We start from the raw sequence: 19,654 nt of genomic DNA on the forward strand, positions 1-19,654 counted from the left end.
AAAATAAGGATATTACCAAGTCGCCCTATGGAAATTTTTTTTAAGGGGGACAACCCATGATTTTGGTCAAAAATTGGAATTTTTTTCCTATGGTTGCTTTTAAACAAAATAGGCCTTGAAATCATGTTTGCTGACCATCCGGTTAGAAAACAAGCCTACCTAGACTGAAAAATAAGGATTTTACCAAGTCGCCCTATGGAGATTTTTTTTAAAGGGGTTAACCCATGACTCTGGTCAAAAATTGGAATTTTTTCCTATGCTTCCTTTTAAACAAAATAGGTCTTAAAGTAATGTTTCCTGACCATCCAGTTAGAAAACAAGCCTACCTAGACTGAAAAATAAGGATATTACCAAGTCACCCTATGGAAATTTTTTTTAAGGGGGACAACCCACGATTTTGGTCAAAAATTGGAATTTTTTCCTATGCTTCCTTTTAAACAAAATAGGCCTTGAAATAATGTTTCCTGACCATCCAGTTAGAAAACAAGCCTACCTAGACTGAAAAATAAGGATATTACCAAGTCGCCCTATGGAAATTTTTTTTAAGGGGGACAACCCATGATTTTGGTCAAAAACTGGAATTTTTTCCTATGCTTGCTTTTAAACAAAATAGGCCTTGCAATAATGTTTCCTGACCTTCCGCTTAAAAAACAAAGCCTACCTAGACCGAAAAATAAGGATTTTACCAAGTCGCCCTATGGAGATTTTTTTCAAAGGGGTTAACCCATGATTCTGGTCAAAAATTAGAATTTTTTCCTTTGCTTCCTTTTAAAGAAAATAGGCCTTGAAATAATCTTTGCTGACCATCCGGTTAGAAAACAAGCCTCCCTAGACTAAACAATAAGGATATTACCAAGTCGCCCTATGGATATTTTTTCAAAGAGGTTAACCCATGATTCTGGTCAAAAATTAGAATTTTTTCCTTTGCTGCTTTTAAACAAACTAGGCCTTGAACTAATGTTTGCTGACCATCCAGATAGAAAACAAGCCTATCATGACTGAAAAATAAGGATTTTACCAAGTGGATTGAATTGCATTTTTAATTTTGTGTCCTGGTTATTATTGTTTTAATATTGAACAAGCAAGCCACATTTTGTTTAACTGGTTCTGTCAAGAGCTGGATTACAAAGTAATCTATATGGTACTTAAGATAACCTCAAAAGCCTAAATGTTGAAGACTTGATCCTGTCTGTTTGTGGCATACAGTGTAATGCATCTGATCTGGATAAGAAAAAGATGAGCATACATAAGCATCTAAGTCAAGTTACTATCATAATCATTACAATTAATAATAATAATATCATTCTGTTTATCAGTTTATATATTTTCTAAGAACCATTACAGTCAAACCCCGTTAATGAGGGGGGCATTAAAAAAGGTCTATATTAACAGGTGAACATATTAAGTGGATTGAATATGGAGTAAATGTAGGGGTTTCTTTCCCCAGGGACAAAGCAAACTGTCCATAATAATGAGGTGTCTGTATTAACTGGATGTCTGTAAAGCAGGCTTTGACTATACAAAGCCAGCTTGCAAAGAAAGTATTGTCCGATAACCCGGGGCTGGTGGATTTTGCTATCGGGCTAGTGAATTCTGTTTTTAACGTGCCCGACGGGCAAGTGATGTTTTATGAGGAATTTGAATAACAGAAGTACAAAAAGTTTTTGGGGCTAGTTGAAATGACGTCTGGGCTAGTAAATGCTAGCTTCAGCTTGCCCGAAGGGCAAGCTGTAAAAATGATTTTCTTTGCACCCTGTAAAGCACAGATTTTTTGTTAGTATTGCAAAAAGTACATGTTTTATGTCATTTTTTTTCAGGGTAATTTTGATTTAAGGTGGCCCGAGCCTATTTATTTGCACGTTGGTTATGTTTTTGAATCAGGTTTTTGGCAGGAATAATTTAACCGATTTCTATGATTTTTGGCATCCTTAATACTTTAAGAAAATGCTATTTAGTTTTTTGTAGGATGAAAATGTTTGAGATATCAGCATATATTTAAAACCGCATTTTTACAAAAATGTCAATAATAATTCAAAACCCTAAGACAGATTTTTCTCTAACTTTGGCGAATAAGCCTTAGAGCTCTTTAGTTTTATATCTGCAAGTTTGAAGTCAATGATGACCGTAGAACTCACTGCACAAATAGTTGGTCAAATTTAACCTTAAAATGCAGCACTAACATATTAGAGAAAGCTGATGCACAAATAGGGGAAAACTGCCGACGGACTATCTCCTATCTGCAAGGTTATTCTTGCCCAAAGCTTCAGTTGCAACAAACTGAGTAATCAGAAACCTACGGCGAATACAGTTTGCAATACGAGAAGAACAACTTTATGCTGAATGTGGGGCAAGATTAAATAACTTCTGTTTATCAAAGTTACTGTGTATTTTCCCTTCTTTTTTTGCAAACAATCTCAACAAAGCATGATATAACATCTACGGAAATCTCCTACCATTTTTTAGCACTGAAGGTTCCCGTCTTGAGCAGAAATAAAGCCACCAACTCCAGTATTTCAATCATCCATTTTCAGCTGCAACAAAAACCCTTGTATTAGGTTATTTATTCAAGTTTGAAAGATTTGCTATCACATTCGCACGCAGGCATTTGGCCTTCAATTATAATGAAAAGAATAAGACGATTGTCATATTTTCTTCATCTTTATCCCTAAGTAGTAAGCTTCCCGTGTAAATGTGATGTCAAGTCTAAAAACCTTGAATAAATTACCAAGTACAAGGGCTTTCAGTGCAGCTTTAAAATGGACATTTAAAGTTACTTGAGTTGTTGGCTTTGTTTTTCTTCCAAACGGAAACCTGCGAGGCTAAAAACTCTTGAGAGTTTTTCCTAGATAATATAGTTTGCCTTGTTAAGATAGGTTTTGAAAAGAGAGGGACAAATACAAAGTAAGTTTCATAAATAGAAATTCTTTTATCTTTCCCCACATTCAGAATAAAGTTGTTCTTCTTGTATTGCAAACTGTATTTGCCGTATGTTTCTGATTATTCAGTTTCTTACAACTGAAGCTTTGGGCAAGAATACCCTTGCAGATGGGAGATAGTCCGCTGGAAGTTTTCCTCCATTCGTACGTCAACTTTCACAAATGTGTTAGCGTTGTGTTAGCATTATCGGTGTTATCTTGCAATCTAATGGGCAAGAGCAGCTTGAATTATGTCTGATAAACAATCTTCCCCAAATAAATAAGTTGGTGCCTCAGGCCTTTTTGTAACAGATTGTAACCATGATGATAAAATAATTTATGATAATAATAATAAGAAGAATAATTAAGTAACAATACACCTTTCGCCCTTCATTACCGGCAAATAAATTTTTATTAACGTTAGAATATTATTCATTTTAATTTAGTCAAGAAACCAAACATTTAAGTTTTTGGCATAATCATTAAAGATTTTTACATCAAGAAGAACAATCATTAAGGCCAATTTCTATAGTGTTTTAGTGTTCAAAAACAACATTCTTTAGTGGCAATGAAGTTCCATGTTTCTTGGCTGAAATATGTTCATTTATGAGGACAGAATATGAATAATAACTATTATTTTTATGAGCATTACCTTGCCAATATTGCATTGAATTTGGAGGTGTGTTTTAATTTGTGTGAATTTTACAATATACCTAAAAGCTCATATTGCAGAAGTGTCAGATATAGCAATCATTTTGTTAGGCTTGTACAGTGTACATGTGTAATTTGCTGCTGTGTTTGCACAAACACACAATGTGCACAGTGCTTAGTCAATACATGTACAAAATCAGGGAGCAGGAGGATAAATAAAAATAGCCAGAAAATGTACTGCGTGGTTTAGGTTTATGCATACCCATATACCATGATGTTTGAACAGTGAAACCATCAGAGGATAAATGAGCAAAAACATGATTGTTAAAAAAACACTGTATCTTTTCTGAAACTATATTTGCATTAATGAATGTTCTTGCATATGTAAAATCCTTTACTGATCACACAAATAATTAAAACAATTGGTTTTTTTCTGCAATGATGTCACATATCATTATATCAACTGATATTTTGATGCTAACTTAAAATTTATTTCCAGGTAATGAAAGGCAAAAGGTGTGATAATAATAATAATATTGATAATATTAATAACTTCATTCAATGAGGTTTAAAAACACATCGCATTCAGAGACTAGCAGGGCTGTCAATAAGGGCCACGGCCAAAACCGCCCGCCAGTTAGCTATCCTCAGCCAGCTACTTTCATCTCCTTCCACCACAACTGCTAACAAAAAACAGCACCATCGAATAAAATTGTAAAGCATCCGTTTCCCAGTTTTTATTGACATTGAACGCAAATTTAAACAGGTTTAGATCAGTGAAACACTCGAACCGTGCAATGCCGTGGAACACCTGGGACATCTCGACGGCATTGTTCCCAGTCTTGCATGTATTATGACCTAACAACATGGTGTCTGCGGTGGAAAAAAGTTCTTGAAAACCCCTGGAAATGCCATTTCCAAGGATCTAAATATCAAAATGTACCTAGTTGCCTCAGCCCTCAATAACTTGTTCCTTTGGTGCGAGTTCCAAAGCTGCCTACTATTCATTATCAGCTTGCTACTTAATAAAAACTTTTTGACAGCCCTGGACTAGTAAACTTGAGGATGTAAAAAAGTATACATGATAAGGAAAAATGCCCAATTTAACTGGGATTAATCCCTAATCAAAATGACAGCCAATTTACCTGCACATGATTAAGTTACACTCTACTTTGCCATACTAGTAGTAACACCAATGAAGGTCACAAACCAACCTATGAACTTGTGATCTCTTTCCTGTGGCAATGATGTACTTTAGTTTTCACAGCTGCCACCATTGTTGGAGCCACTCATGAACATGCATCTGAAGATCGGTCCCACCCTGTTCAAAACATATTGCAACATTAATTTTAACATTAAAAGGATTTCACCTAAATAAGGGTTGTGAAACAACAGTGGGCTGAAAAGCCTTCCGGTAGAACAACCTGCTGTTAAGGTTGATTTTAACAGTCACCTTTTTGGCTACGCACCTTAACGTGCATAATTTTTTTATCATGTAAATAAAATAGAGGCAAGAAATAAAGTGTCGAGATTAAACGTGAAGTTTATAGTGAGGTTCTATATTTACCCTTACGTGCGACCTTTCAAGGCCTCTATTTTATTTGCGAACCTAAATTTTATGCCTCTATTTTATTTACGTAAAAATTAAGTGACAGTGGAAATCAACCCTTAGGGGGAAAACCCCACACCATCTGTACCTCACATTAGGCCTGTCAAAAAAGGCCAGAGATCTGGGATTTTCCCTGGCTTCTAAGGGCATAACCCAAGGTTTTCAATAAGAGCCAGTGAAATTCACCGGCTATTTCATGTGAACTTGATGCCTACTCGTCTTTGGAATATTACTCCAGATTTACAAATAACATGATTTACATTTGTAAAACAGATAATGAAACAACCAATGGTTCAAAGCTATTGGCAAGAACAAATATATAAATAAGTAAAAATGATTCACGTGTTGTCGCTGAATAAAAAAGCCAAAATTTAATGATGTCTGTGTTCTGTTCAAAAACTCTAATTTTTGCTCCAGAATGCTGAAAATGTATTCTAAGAGATCCAGATTTCAAAAGTTTTCTAGGGGGGAGGGGCATGTGCCTGGGACACCCTAGAAACAGGTGTGAGCTTTGTCCTGATAACCCATGACTCATTCATAGCAAACAAAAGTAAAATAAAACCAAAGAGACCTCTTAACTGTTCAATTTCCCCACTAGCCTGTAAACACACACATTTCTCCTTGCTCATCGCCGCTGGGGGACATTTCGCAAGGAGGAAGTTCTGCGACTCAGCGACAAAAACTTCCATAATGATAATGTAAAATCTGTCTGGTCATGAGGCTGATTGGACAATGGAGTAGTTATATTTTAAGTGGTTTCAGCTATTGGTTACAAATGACAGACAAGTCAAATGTAAACACGATGAATCTATGACAAAACAGTCAATATTTGTGGAATATATTGAGTTTGAGTTTTGCTGGAACTCATTGGCAGATGAACACAACACTTTTCCAAATCCACCAGGAGAAATGTAAAATTGAACAAATTTGACTTTGGGACCAAAGGATTGTACCAGATTTTTAATGTGTAAACATTGACTTATGTCTGACATAAGTATGGAATTTCTGTCACTGAGTCACAGACGTTCCTCCTCGCAAAACATTGCCAGTGGCGAGGAGCAAGGAGAAATGGCTGTTATCGCAGACTAATTCCCCCGCTACCAATTTCATATACCTAGCAACATGAAATTTCAGAGAAAACCCTGCCACATTCAATGACTTCCTGGCCTGTGTCAGCAAACATTTCCAGAACTAAATATTTTTTCTAAAATTCAGTAGGTAACCACTAAAAGTATTAATTAAGGTTCACAAAACCAACCTGGCAACTTGTGATCTCTTTCCTGTAGCCATGATGTCCTTCACTTCAGCTACTCCTCTATTGTTGGAGCCACTTTTGAACATCTGTAGATCTAGATCTGCCCCAACCCTGTTCAAGACAAATCTTTTTTTCTCTCTTCTGTCTGAAAAAGAAAATAAGGACAAAGAGCATTGAGCAAAGCTACATATAAGTGTACATGATAATTTTAGACTTCCAAGGTATTTTTAAATACAGTTGAACCTCTCCACATGCACAATGGCCACCTTGGGGACAGAAGAAAGTGGCCTTTGTAGAGAGGTGAGATCTTTCGTCATTTGGCACCCCATAGCCGAGGATTGGTTGTCACTATCAGCCGATACTCTGTGGACATATCAGTCAAATATCAGTCAGTATCAGTTGATATGTCAATCTAGTCATCTGAGTCGGCCGAGTGTCAGTCAACACGTTAGCCAATATCTTGGCCGATAGCCGATCGAGAGTGGGCAGACATGTCAGCCAAGAGGTATCCAAATTACACAACATCTGAGAGGTGACCATTGTCAGGAGGTTTAAACAAGAGTTAATGTTGACTATCCACTAAAAAGTAGATGTTGTAGAAAGGTGGCCATTGTAGAGGGTTGGCTGTTAGTATACACGTAGGTTAGATTATATCATTTATGTTATAAGGGACTTATAACGCATTTGGCAACAAGAATCTTGCCTACCCACTTTATCAAAAATAGGCAAAACCCTCCTAAAGTTGAATTCCAAGGGATCATATCGAAGTTCAGTAAAAGAAATAAAATTTTGTTGTTGCTTCCATAAAACGCAAAATTAGACACTTTCCCATCCTACATGAAGTAGTTCAAAGATGGCAAAGAAAAGTACAAAACAGGCTGAGACATGCGCCAAGTTGTTGGTTTGCTCATTACACCTCTAGTATTTTTGATATTCTCATAGCCGTTGCATTGTTGGATCTAAAAATATAAAAGACTACAGGGGGGAGGGTCTAAGCTTAAAAGAGCGCGAGGCTTAATAACTTCCCTCCCTGAAAAGGAAGCCTTACTATATCAGACAGTGGGGGACTTATTAATTTTGAGAGAGCCAGTCAATTCCAAAACTGCCCATCTACCCCCAGGCATACCCCAGGCATTTCACTGGAGTTTTTCTCTGTATAGCTTGTGAAAACAGCCATATGTCCTCACTCCTTGCTGCTGCATAGAGATGTTTCACAAGGAGGAACTTCTGCGACTCAGCGACAAAAAATTCCATAATGATGACATAAAATCTGTCTGGAATCGGGTCAGAAGCGCTGATTGGTTCAATTTGGTTCAAGGTGGAATCTCTTATTAACAAGACTTATGGAAAACCAACACACACATCGCACCTCCAATTTGCAAACGTGAAATTTTAAATGAGGCATTTTAAAAGTTTTTTGAAAAGCAATTCACAATGGCTCCCTAAAATTGTCAACACTACAGCAAAACAAAAACCAACTTCTCATATATGCCACTCCAGAATGTTTCCCGTGTCCAATACATAATTTACATCCCATGATGCCTTGCTGATGAAGATCTTAACAGGTTAAGACGGGTTGACTTTTTCAAGTTTGTTTTCATTGGATCGCATGCGCCAAGGGTGACATAACCCTTTTAAGTGTATCCTCAGAAGTGATATAATTCTTGTTTGAACAAAGATATTTAGGGATTGAATGCAGATTTTCATAGAAGAAAACCAATAAGTAAATTTCCAAGTCACTATTTTACTGTCTTTGTTCGATTATTTTTACCAGCATGAAAAAGTGTCAAATGAAACAGTTGCTTGCTATATGTACAGTCAACCCTCTCCAGGATGGACACCTTTGGGACCGGCACTAAGTGTCCGTCTTAGAGAGATGACCGTCTTATAAAGAGTCAAATCAACGGAATAAGGTGTCGGTTTTACAGAGGTGTCCGTTAAGAGAGAGTTGACTGTACACTGGAATTTTCATTTGGTGAAACACTGTAATGCAGCCAGACCTCACGAAAGTTTGTTTTGCCCTTGTCAAACAATTAGTAAGCTGTTTTTTGCTTGCTAAGGGCCTGTTTACGTGAAGGTGGAGGATCCCAGGTAGGTGAGATAACATATGGCAGGTCACCCAACCTAACATATAAACGTGATCACATTAAAATGAGAGATTATATGGAAAGGCAGGTTACCCCACCTTAGCAGGTTACCTCACCTACCTGGGGCCCCCCACCTCCACATAATCAGGCCCTAAGTCAGAACAGAAGCTCTGAAACAGTTAAATGGGATTAGTTTGGTTTCTGACATGCCAACCATAGCCTTGGCAACATCAATCAAACAAGAAAACTACATGAAATTGTTCAGGTTGTAAAAAGGTCTAGGTTGTTTAAATTTTAAACAATTCAATCAGATAATAAAAAAGATGTGGTCGTATCAATATTGTGCCTTGTCTGAGCGTTGTCAATTTTACCAAATCGAAAGTCTCCCCAACCCCCTCAAAAATTGTGCCATAGCAACTCTGCAACCCCACAATTCGTCTCCAAGACTTTCTGGGCAATGAAATATACATATTTCTTCATCAAAATCCGAAATCATATCTTTTCGGGTACCAGGTGCTCACAATTATAATTATTTTCTGAACTCTCTGCCTCAACTAAATGGAGAGCTTGCTTACAGGCTAACAAAGAGTATTTATACCATTACAATGATGAAGTGAATTTTGATGCTATGCAATTTGTGTAAGACTTCCTATAATGCCCTAATCCATTCCCATGTCATAATTTTGGAGCTGAAATTCTGGGGAGAATTTAGATTTCCAGAGGTTAGCATCTCTGTAAATGTGGACCTCTGGAATGAACAATTTTATTCAAAAGAACAAACCTCCATACGACAGCTTTCCGAGACTAGATGTTTTGGTTGTGTTTTTACATTTGAATAAAGGACTTGATGCATGGGGAAAATTTTGAATAAGTCCTGTAAATTCTTTGAGAAAAACTGCTACTGTTTTGACCCCCAACATGGATGCCTTGGCATGTCATTGCAAACCAAGAATATGTAGCCTTAATTGTCACCTGGGTGGAAATTTATCAAGAAAGGTCCTCTTAATGGAGTTTGAGTCAGGAAATGTATACATATAGAGGGCTGTCAACTCTCCCAGATAATAAAGGGGACTCAAGATTTTGGACCATACCTGCCTCAACCCTTTTTGCAGGGTTCTCTCTTACCCTTCCCTATGGAGCGAGAGAGAGAGAGACCCTGGTTTGGTTTGGTCACATGGCTCCAGAACAAATTTAAAAATTAAATTCATATTTGCTCAACCATCAAAATAACATTTTAGATCTAGTGACTTTACAGAAAGCTACAATCGGCGACAAAATGAGTTGAGGCACTTCGCCGTAAATGGACTTTTTGATGTTTTCCTGACTTCCAAAGGGGGAAAAATAGCTTTTCCTCCCCCATCCCCTCCATGCAATGTTGTGCCACTGTTCGAGCTACCTTTAGAAAACAACAAATGCCCCAACTTTGAATGGAGGGGCAGGGGAGGGGTGTGGATTCTTATGTTCTCTGAAGTTACCCTATTTGAGTACAATGTGTCAACAATTTTGTCGCCAATTGTGTAGTCTGAAATGAAATATCAGCTTTCTCCACCGCCTATCCTTTGTTATGATGGGGAACACAAAAATGTATTGTGTAGACTGAGATATACAGTCACTGATACAGTAACAAGTGCTTACAAACAAATGCAATAGGCAAAGGATGACCACAATTCGATGGATGAAAAGAGTAATTCATGCAGACCAGAGACAACACACACAACATAACCTTCGAAGTGAAAGGCTTTCTTGTACATATTCCATGTAAAAACTTTATTTAAAAACACATGCAGCCCAGTGATTTCTTAAAATCCTCTAAAGCTAAGGATACCTAACCCTCCAAAAAATAAAAAAGGAACAATAAAAGGTCATTCAGTTGATTTTAAAGGAAGATGAAAAAAACTGAAAAACACAGAGCTGTAGATAAAAATATGTTCTTTCAAGATTCTGTTATTTCTTTTCATTTGAATAGTCAAGCTGTGTCTGGGTGGCATATTCTCTCTTCCTACCGCTTCGACCTATTTAAGCTTCATTCATTTTTCAGGTTTGAGAATGGCGACACTTGTTACATCTTTTCGGTGAATATCACTGCGTAAATTATTTTTGACTGCACAAGCGGTGAATCCGCAATTTCCTCCAAATGTGCCAAAATTTGATGAGGAAAGTATCTCCAATAGATTAACATCCAGATGTTCTGAAGTTCACTACACTTTTGCTGTCAAAGGATTTTGTGCATTATTTTTGGCGTTCAAGGTTTTGTCTTGACTAGTCAAGACCTTTAAGACAAGATCAGGGACACAGTTTCATGGCTACACTTTCCATCTACGCTCTCACACTTATCCGCTCCTCCCCCAAATTGTTCGTTTGTAACGTCCCAGATTCTAGGAGACAAATGACCAGACCCAACCATGGTCTCTCAACGGCTAGGAGAGGGAACCTGGGAATGAGGTTGTATCTGCCAGTCTCCAGAAATCCAGATTTGGGTATGAAATCTTCATGCTGATTGCCTGTGGAATTTCCGACAATAAAATTTCAAATATTTTGCATTGTTTGAACTATTTAAGGCCTGGTTCAGACGCCGTACTTTGCATGTGCCAAACCTAACTGAATACGTTCGACTTTGGAGTGACACTGGCGCGACATCTGATTCAGACGGCGCACCTGAGTATCCCCGTATCTACCAATTTTTGGGGGTTGCTTTAAAGTGGCAGGGTATTCTGCAGTTAAGCCATCACAAATTTCTGATGATTGAAGCTGCACATAGTACAAATGATGTCATGTGTCGTACTATATGTTATGACGTCATCTATCATTTCTTCCCTATCAATTCTTAATATTTAAATACGTGGGGGGTTGAAAGCCCAGCATGCAGCAGTTGAAAAATTTAAATTCTTACATTGATAAAAGAATCTTAGTCTCTACCACATTTCTATGATCTCAGAAGAGCCTTACCTTTAATTTAACCCCCGGGCCGACAGACTTTTTGTGCTGCTTTGCGTCAAAGCTTGTTTCCCATTGCTGAAATAGCACATTTCTATAGACGTAAAGGAGATAAACGACGACTAATAAGCCACCAGATGGTTAAACGTTTAAGCTACTGTGTTGAAGTTGAGCACAAACGGTAAAATCGCGATAAAGTTCAGGTTTTGAACAAGTGCGTTTTTTAGGCGCCATCTTGGTTGGTTCTTGGTCCCAGGTCTCACTCATTTAGAGAGATTTAGAAATACCACGTGACCAGCCTGTTTAATAGTTTGGAACAAAAATAACACACACAAACAGCGGTGATAATCATTGTGAATTTTCGCATTTTTATAAACTTGACGTTTCGTATGCTATTGAACAAACATTTAACTAACGGTTAAAGAAAATTACAAGACTATGTGTTCAAAAAATTACAAGGGGTCAATTCTTAATCTCATTTCCAGACCCCTTGAATTTTTTTTCAAGTGTAGTCTTGTCATTTTCTTTAACGGTCAGTTAAGATCACTTGAAAATGTTTGTTGAATAGCATACGAAACGCCAAGTTTATAAAAATGCGAAAACTCACAATATTTATCACCGCTGTTTCTGTTTTATTTTTTATCAAACTACGATGGCCAAAGAACAAAAGTCTCTATGATATAGTTTGGAACAGTTTTTATCAATTTGTCCCACTGTAACAATTACTAAGAGATCATAATAGTCCTATTATGATCTCTTACAAATACAGATGTATTTCGAAAAATGTGAAACAAATACTACGTGCTGTTTTAAATACTGGCTGGCCGTTAACAAAACCATCGGATTGCTTCGATCGAATCGGATCGGATTGGCAATTCGCCTTAAATTCAAAGTTATATTGAAAGTGATTGGTTGTTGCACGACTGCGAGGGACTTGGTTAAAGCAGATAGGTGTGAGAAGACGTCTTGTTAATGAAAATAATGTAAATGACATTTGAAGAGGTCATTCACTTATTGACAACAAGTCGACGTTATGGTACCTTACTCATTCCCGAGATTTTCTTAAACGTCTCTTCTAAAAAAAAGCATTCACTTTAACCTCAGTGAAAAACAAGACCAATTCAGAAGAGAGTAGAGATGGAAAGAAACAGAAAATCAGTGCAATGAGAGATACTTGAATACAATTATACTAATTTTTACTCAATTCATGTAATCAAAGTTTTCTGTATAAACATCAATACCTAAAGAACATTGGAACAAAATGGTATCTTTTGGGGGCAAAAAAGGGTTGGCCAACGCCGAGGTTGGTCTTCTTAAGGGGTTTAATTCAAAATTTCCGACGAGCATCCCCGCTACTTTCATATGGGAGTCCCCCCGGGTTAAAAATATAGATATTGCGTGACATTGCGTAACATCTCTTGCAGCGTGACACGACACAAAAAATAGCAAAAACCCTATCAGGGAGGTGTTCTGGTGGCCATTTTTCCCGTTTAACCTCTGGGATAGAGTTAACCGTTTAACCTCCGGCGCGAGGGTTCCCATTTAACCTCTGGGACCGAGTTAATAGTTCGAGCACCTCCCTGCACTTGCAGGGCCGGAGTTTGGTGACCGTCAGCAAGCTCGACAGCCCCCCCCCGGTAAGTCGCATCCGCACGGATTAGTCAAGCAGGCTTCAGAGAGTTGGCCATCTCTCACCGCCCTATAACCCCACCGGAAATAATCAACCTAACTTTGCCTTAGAAAATTGACCTATATATTTGGATCGAAAACTCATTTCGCTCACTTGTGGTTTAAAACACTGATGGTACGGTTCTTCACAGACGCATGCGTGTTAGGCCCAAAAATTGTTTGGAAATTTCGTTGATTCATACACAACATCCTCATTCACTCAGGCCCGTTCAGAAAAGCTATGAAAAATATGGCTATCATTCGTAAAAGTTGTTTTTCCTCAAAATATCGGGTAGCCCAGCTTTCCACAAACTCTTGATACAAAACTCGCCTTATTTAGAGAGGTGCTCAGCATTTTATAAGATTGAATTTGCTATTAACTGGGCATTCCATTAGAGACTTACCTTGAAGGAACCATGAAAATGAAGCAAGATCAACGTCTGAACAATGGCCTACTTATGCACGTCAATAATTTGACAATGAACGATCCGGACACTGTGAAGGTTACAAGCAAGCAAACAGTTTTTTTATTTTTTTTCTGGGAAATTTGAGTAGAGGTAAACGCTTGCCTTGGTGTACGATAAGCACCCCCCCCCCCCACCTCCCCCGCCAGCCCCTTACGTTTACAAAAGGCCCCGATGCCTTTGAACTGGGTCCTAAGAATCAATTGTATTCGTAAAGGAAAAAGGTAAAAAGTCAAATATTTCTTGTTGTAAAAGTATACCTCGTAAAATTTCGTTATCAAGAAGACCTCGAAATAAATGGAGTTGTGTAAACCCGTCTAGTCAGACCATTTTGTTGTGAAGTTTAATTAGAGTTTAATAATTTTTTTTTCTCAATTTAGATTCCCTGTTTCCTCGACATTAATAGGAAGCTTGTTTCTTCACTAGCTATTCTTCAACAGCACAACTAAAAGGGGCGAAAACAGTTATTAGTGATTTGTTTCCCGTATATATTCAGTAAAGATGGGAAGGAAAGCCATTCTATTTCAGTTTTAATTATTCTTGATGAAGAGGACACGATAAGGGAGTTTAAGATCCAACGACCGAACAGCAAGGAAAACGTCGCTTAAAAAGTGATTTGCGTTCTTTCATTCTTTATAGCGATTATTTCTACCCACTTACCCCGTCAAATGTAGACGAACCCTCCCGAAGCTGAATTTCAAGGGACCATATCCAGGCTCAGAAAGAGAAATAAAATTTCCTCGTTGCATTTACATTTACATATATCATCTTGCAACATCTATAACAGATATATTCACAAGCTCCTAACATCACACTGAAAAAACGTAGTCAGAGATGGTGGCTTTAAATTTTGCAGTTGAATCCATTGTTAAGTAATCAGATGGCAGGCTATTCCAGTCAATGATAGTTCTCGGCCAGAAGCTGTATTTGTACGGGTCACAGGATGGCTTTACGTCCTCTATAAAACGCGAAATTAGGCATTTTCACCGTGTAGTCGTGCAAGAATGGGAAAGAAATGTACAAAAAAGTGCGAGGCACGTGCAAAGTTGTTATCGTTGCCATCGCGCCGTTGAATCTTAAAGTCAATAAAAAGCGCTGGTTGCAAAACACAAGATTAAGTTATAATTTTCCAAATTTGACTTACGTTTTGTTTTCACAGTAATATTGCCTGCAATTGCCGAAAAGAAGTTTACAGTTGCATCAAATTTACACGTATTTCTCGTTCCTTTACCACAAGTCAGAAAATAGTGGACATTGTTTAATTAGGCGCAATTTTCCTTGCGCTTATATGCAAACATCTTCTTTTTTTCTCCCAACATCACAGCATATTTTAAGGCAGGTAATAGAAACGTTTGAAAAGCGCACAGGCTCGCATAGCTTCAAAGGACTTGATAGTAACCAGCTCTGAAAGACGATGTACAGCTTTCGACTTATAATCGGCTTCTTGAACCGGAAGAGACCTTCTAACCGGTGATGTTTGTTTCGGGGTTTTGAATAGGTATGAAAAACCGATGATTCTGTTTTTAGTCTTATTTTCGCCAAAAACAAATAGAGAAAAAAATTTGAATTTTTCTACCAAAAATACCCCCGCTCTGTATATTGTCGGTCAATAGTATTCCAGCTCGTTGTGAAGCTCTTTGAAAGATACCCATTCATAATGAAGATTTTCACACATATTCCATACAACAGGTGAGATAAAAACAGGAAACGCAAGGTTCCATGCTCAGTTGCAGCCCGATATACACAGCTTTGATCAAAACATTCTCAGTCTCAAGAATAGTTTATTCTAAACCATAAGAAATAGAAATTAGAAGTTGAATTTTTGGCTATTTTTCTTTTACTTTTTACATACAGTTCATTTTATTTGCCGGAAAGTAAGCTTAGAAATTAAAAGGTCGTTTGATCAACTCACGCTCGCGCATTCTCGTCTTATGTTAAACTTAATAGCAGAAGGACATCTGTGAGCAGGGAATAAGTCAGCACAGAATTTGATTGTCGGCGAATTTCTGTAATCGTCCATCGTTTCACTAGTGATATGCTAGCCGTTGATCCACTCGCCTTGCTAGTTTGGGGCTGAGTCTTATTCCGGTCAAAGAGAGAGAAAGAGTGTCTGCCAAAGATTTGTGAACTCGTGTCTCGCAAACTCTCCAAGTGTTTATGTATACACAGTTATACGCACCTTATAACTTCATCTACGCTTAGCGAGTGTCTTTTGGTCCATAACTTTCAAAACAACTGCTCCACAGAATGTCACTGATAACACATAACGCAAAAGAGTATCGAAGTATGACTGTTAACTGAAATGTCACAAAATCTACCTAAGAGGTCCCTTAGGGATTTTCTGTCTTTACGTCATCCTAACCATCTCGGACTTGCGGGCGCGAACATTGGAAACGTCATCATTACCTGGCGATTCCACGCAGCCCCTGTTCAAGCAAATCGAGATTTTTTTCTGGCATACTGACTGTATATTTCAGCTGTAAGTACTGTCCTTAATATACGCGCAAGTTACTAGAGTGCCTCTTCGGGATTTCGCCTTCTGGACGAAATCCCTGCGGGGGCAATAAAATGCGACTTTTTGGACTTTGAAAAACTGACATCTTTATACTCCAGAAAGGCTTCTTTTATAGTCAACACATCACTCAACATTACTTCTGGTCTTATTTTATCTAAAAAAGAAAAAAAAAGAAAACAGTCGAGAGATTTTTTCTAAGATTTCAAGTTGCCGGGTAGTTGTTGTTAAATATATAAATATCAGCAAGTCCACAGCATCAAACCAATGAGTGGTGCTGGATCTCCCAGCTGTTGACCTGGATCAGTACAATTAAACTTGTAGAAAAATATGAAACGGCAAACTTATCCTTACGGCAAGGCGATAAAGAAGTAAAAAAAACGCAAAGCCCACCAAACCGGGAATGCATGTAAGCTCAGGGGCTTACATGTGACTTGATCTTGTTGTTAGGTAGCTCTTCTTTCATGATCCAATACGCAGCTGTGAACACCTTCAACAGCACATCTTCTGCGACTCTTTCCCGTTCGTCAAGGGTTCTCTGAAACACGGAATCCCCCTGTAGCATCTCCGCTGAAACTACGTTCATATGTTGTGACGTACGGCAGTGATCTTCAAACTCTTCTGGGCGAAATTGTTTACAGGGCTCCTTGTTAAAAACTTTCGACTTATTTTGAGGATTGTGTCATGTTTTTTGCACAATAAGCAGAACAGACACTTGCATTCAACATTAACAGGCGACCACATCTCAGTTGTAACACAAAATGACATCAATCTTTTATTTAGCCAACTATGTTAAAATTGGTAAGTCTGCTTTGCAATCTTTCTTGTTTCATGTAACATTACAACAACCAGCCCTTTTACAGAAATCACGCTGATGCTACTTAGATGTGAACAAGTAACTCCTATATGAAAGGGGCGGGAATGCTCGTTGTCTCGATTAAGGGTGTAAACTTCGGATTTTGGTTGATTCTAGGTCCCAGATCTTGCAAATTAGAAATTATACCACTTGACCAACCTGTTCTACTGAGCTTCATCCATGAGAGTTTAAAATAGTTTGTATCGGAAAAGCTTTTATCAATTTTTGCTTCCTTAACAAGGAAATACAGATTTCTTTTGAAAAATGCAAAACAAACATTGTGCGCTGTTTTCAATACTGCCTAGGGCTAATCGATGAAACACCGATGATTCCTTTTAAGACCCTGACAGCAAACTGAACGACAGAAGCTAATGAGACTTGACGACAAAATGGTGATAATGATGATAATGCTGATGATAAAGAAGAAAAAGAAGAAGAAGAAACTGATGATGATGACGATACTGACGTTGATGGTGGTGTTGGTGCTAGTAGTGATAATGATCATGATGTTGTTGATGATGAGGGTGATGAAGATGATGATAATGACGATGATAGTGATGATAGTGGTGATGTTGCAAGATGTTGATGTTCGTGGTGACGATGACGATTATCATGATTGGTTAGTCATGACTGCACATATTCTCAGACTACTTTTTATTGTTCATCAAAAATATGCTTAAAAACATGATTACCTTGACCGATGTTCTCGTCTTACAATATAGTCACTACCATATCTTCAAGTAGCAAATGTCATCCCTTGAATTGTGTTATTGCTGGTCTTGCTATGTTTTTAGGCAGAAGTTCGGCTTTTTTTTCCTCGCAAAACGCGGGTAGGAAATTTTCCGCCACTTTCTATGAGAAAAACTGAGCCTAAATGATTAAGTACGAAGCCATCCTTGTGCCTAATTATGTAAGGTAAGGAGGTAATACAGCACTATTATTGGGAAATGAGGAGTTCCTCAGTTCTTTTGGCAAAACTGAATCAATTACTTGACGAGCCATGAATCTTCAGGAGGAAAGATAAGCAAAGATCATAATAACTTCAAGACAAAATATCCTGACATTTTATAAAGCAAAAAGGGCAATAATTACATTTTGCGGATACAATACCGTATTTTGGGAGTGTTAACTTAATTTTTTTATCAGCACCTATAGACTTATACTATATACTATGCTGAGGTACGACCTGACACACACAGAGCGTCCTTTACTGGCACTGAAAATGTGGGTAGTATGCGATGTAGCACGTTATCTGTCCACAGAAACGTTAAAAATTTCCTCTGTATAAACGCATTTTAGACACTAGTGAATTTTATTACTTGGATGCACAAACTAGGAATTTATCGATCCACTACTCAAACGCTGTCTTTTATATCTCAAAATCAAATCCTAATCTAGTTCCTTTCAGTTTTTCCAACACTTCCTTTTCAAATCTCTCATTCAGTTCTGGAGTGAAGTAACTCTTCCATCCACCGACCACTCCCTTCCGGAGAAGCAAGGAACTCTCTTCGTTCCGAATCTTATAACTGATATCATTTTTCTTCATGTTCTTGAATGTACATTGCTCTGCAATACGATTGATGAGTTCATCAAATAGTGACTTATTCAAAAAATTAGCAATCATTCGTACATGGAGCAGTAGATCCTAGGAGGAATTGAAATTTTCAATTTTGTTTTTAAACAACTAATTATCCTCTCCCCTTATGGAGCTTTTCAGGGATGATAAAACAAATAATTCAAAGGAAACATGAGTCGTAAACATTGCTCCTCACAAAACATTGCCAGCGGCAAGGAGCAAGGAGAAATGGCTGTTTTTGCAGGCTAATTTCCCCCTGCAAATTTCATATACCATGACACCTGAAATTTCAGCGAAAGCCCTGCCATGTTCAAATGACTTCCTGGCCTGTGTCAGAAAACTTTCCAGAGCTAAATCTTTTTCTAAAATTCAGTAGGTAACCACTGAGAGTATTATTAACGAAGGTTAACAAAATAACCAACCTGGCAACTTATGATCTCTTTCCTGTGGCCATGATGTCCTTCACTTCAGCTACTCCTCTATTGTTGGAGCCACTTTTGAATAGCTCAAGATCTGCCCCGACCCTGTTTAAGACAGATCTTTGTTATTATCTACTGTCTGAAAAACAAAATAAAAAATTGAAGATTGAGCAAAGCTACATATAAGTGTACATGATAATTTTAGACTTCCAAGGTATTCTTAAATACAGTTGAACCTCTCCACAATGGCCACCTTGGGGACAGAAAAAAGTGGCTGTTGTAGAGAGGTGAGATCTTTCTTAATTTGGGCACCACATAGCCGAGTATTGTACTCTGTAAACATATCAGTCAAATATGGCAACCAAGCAAACGCCACAGCAGCAGTCCCTTCCCACTTTAATCAACCTGGCCACTCAATCACCGACATGGAACTTAATCCGCTGGAGTCACCCACCCTCAGCATATCACACCATACAGGAAGGGAAGCGTACCTCATGGATGGCAAAATCCTGTCACCAGATGGTCTGAACGGAAGAAATGAAAATTGAACTGTTTCTGTTTCTATTTCTATTTTTATTGTATAATCATCTACCTGTATATTATTCTAGTATTTATAATTGTAGTTAATTATTAACCACTTTATGTGAATTTTAAATTCAAATTTTAGGAGCCGGTAAAAGATATTTTCTCTCGGTATGGCTCTGGCCC

General features: G+C 37.9%; 1 long non-coding RNA gene across 1 annotated transcript; it reads right to left on the reverse strand.

Annotated features, from left to right (window-relative positions):
* Positions 1–1,039: 1,039 nt before the first annotated feature.
* LOC140950571 (uncharacterized) lies at positions 1,040–19,081 on the reverse strand. Its single transcript, XR_012167201.1, has 4 exons — positions 18,950–19,081; positions 6,434–6,575; positions 4,781–4,887; positions 1,040–1,221 (listed from the first exon to the last, which is right to left on the reverse strand). It is a non-coding gene; the product is annotated as an uncharacterized lncRNA (long non-coding RNA).
* Positions 19,082–19,654: the final 573 nt, after the last annotated feature.

This window comes from Porites lutea, chromosome 10 (genome assembly GCF_958299795.1).
Source record: "Porites lutea chromosome 10, jaPorLute2.1, whole genome shotgun sequence".
NCBI lineage: Eukaryota > Metazoa > Cnidaria > Anthozoa > Scleractinia > Poritidae > Porites > Porites lutea.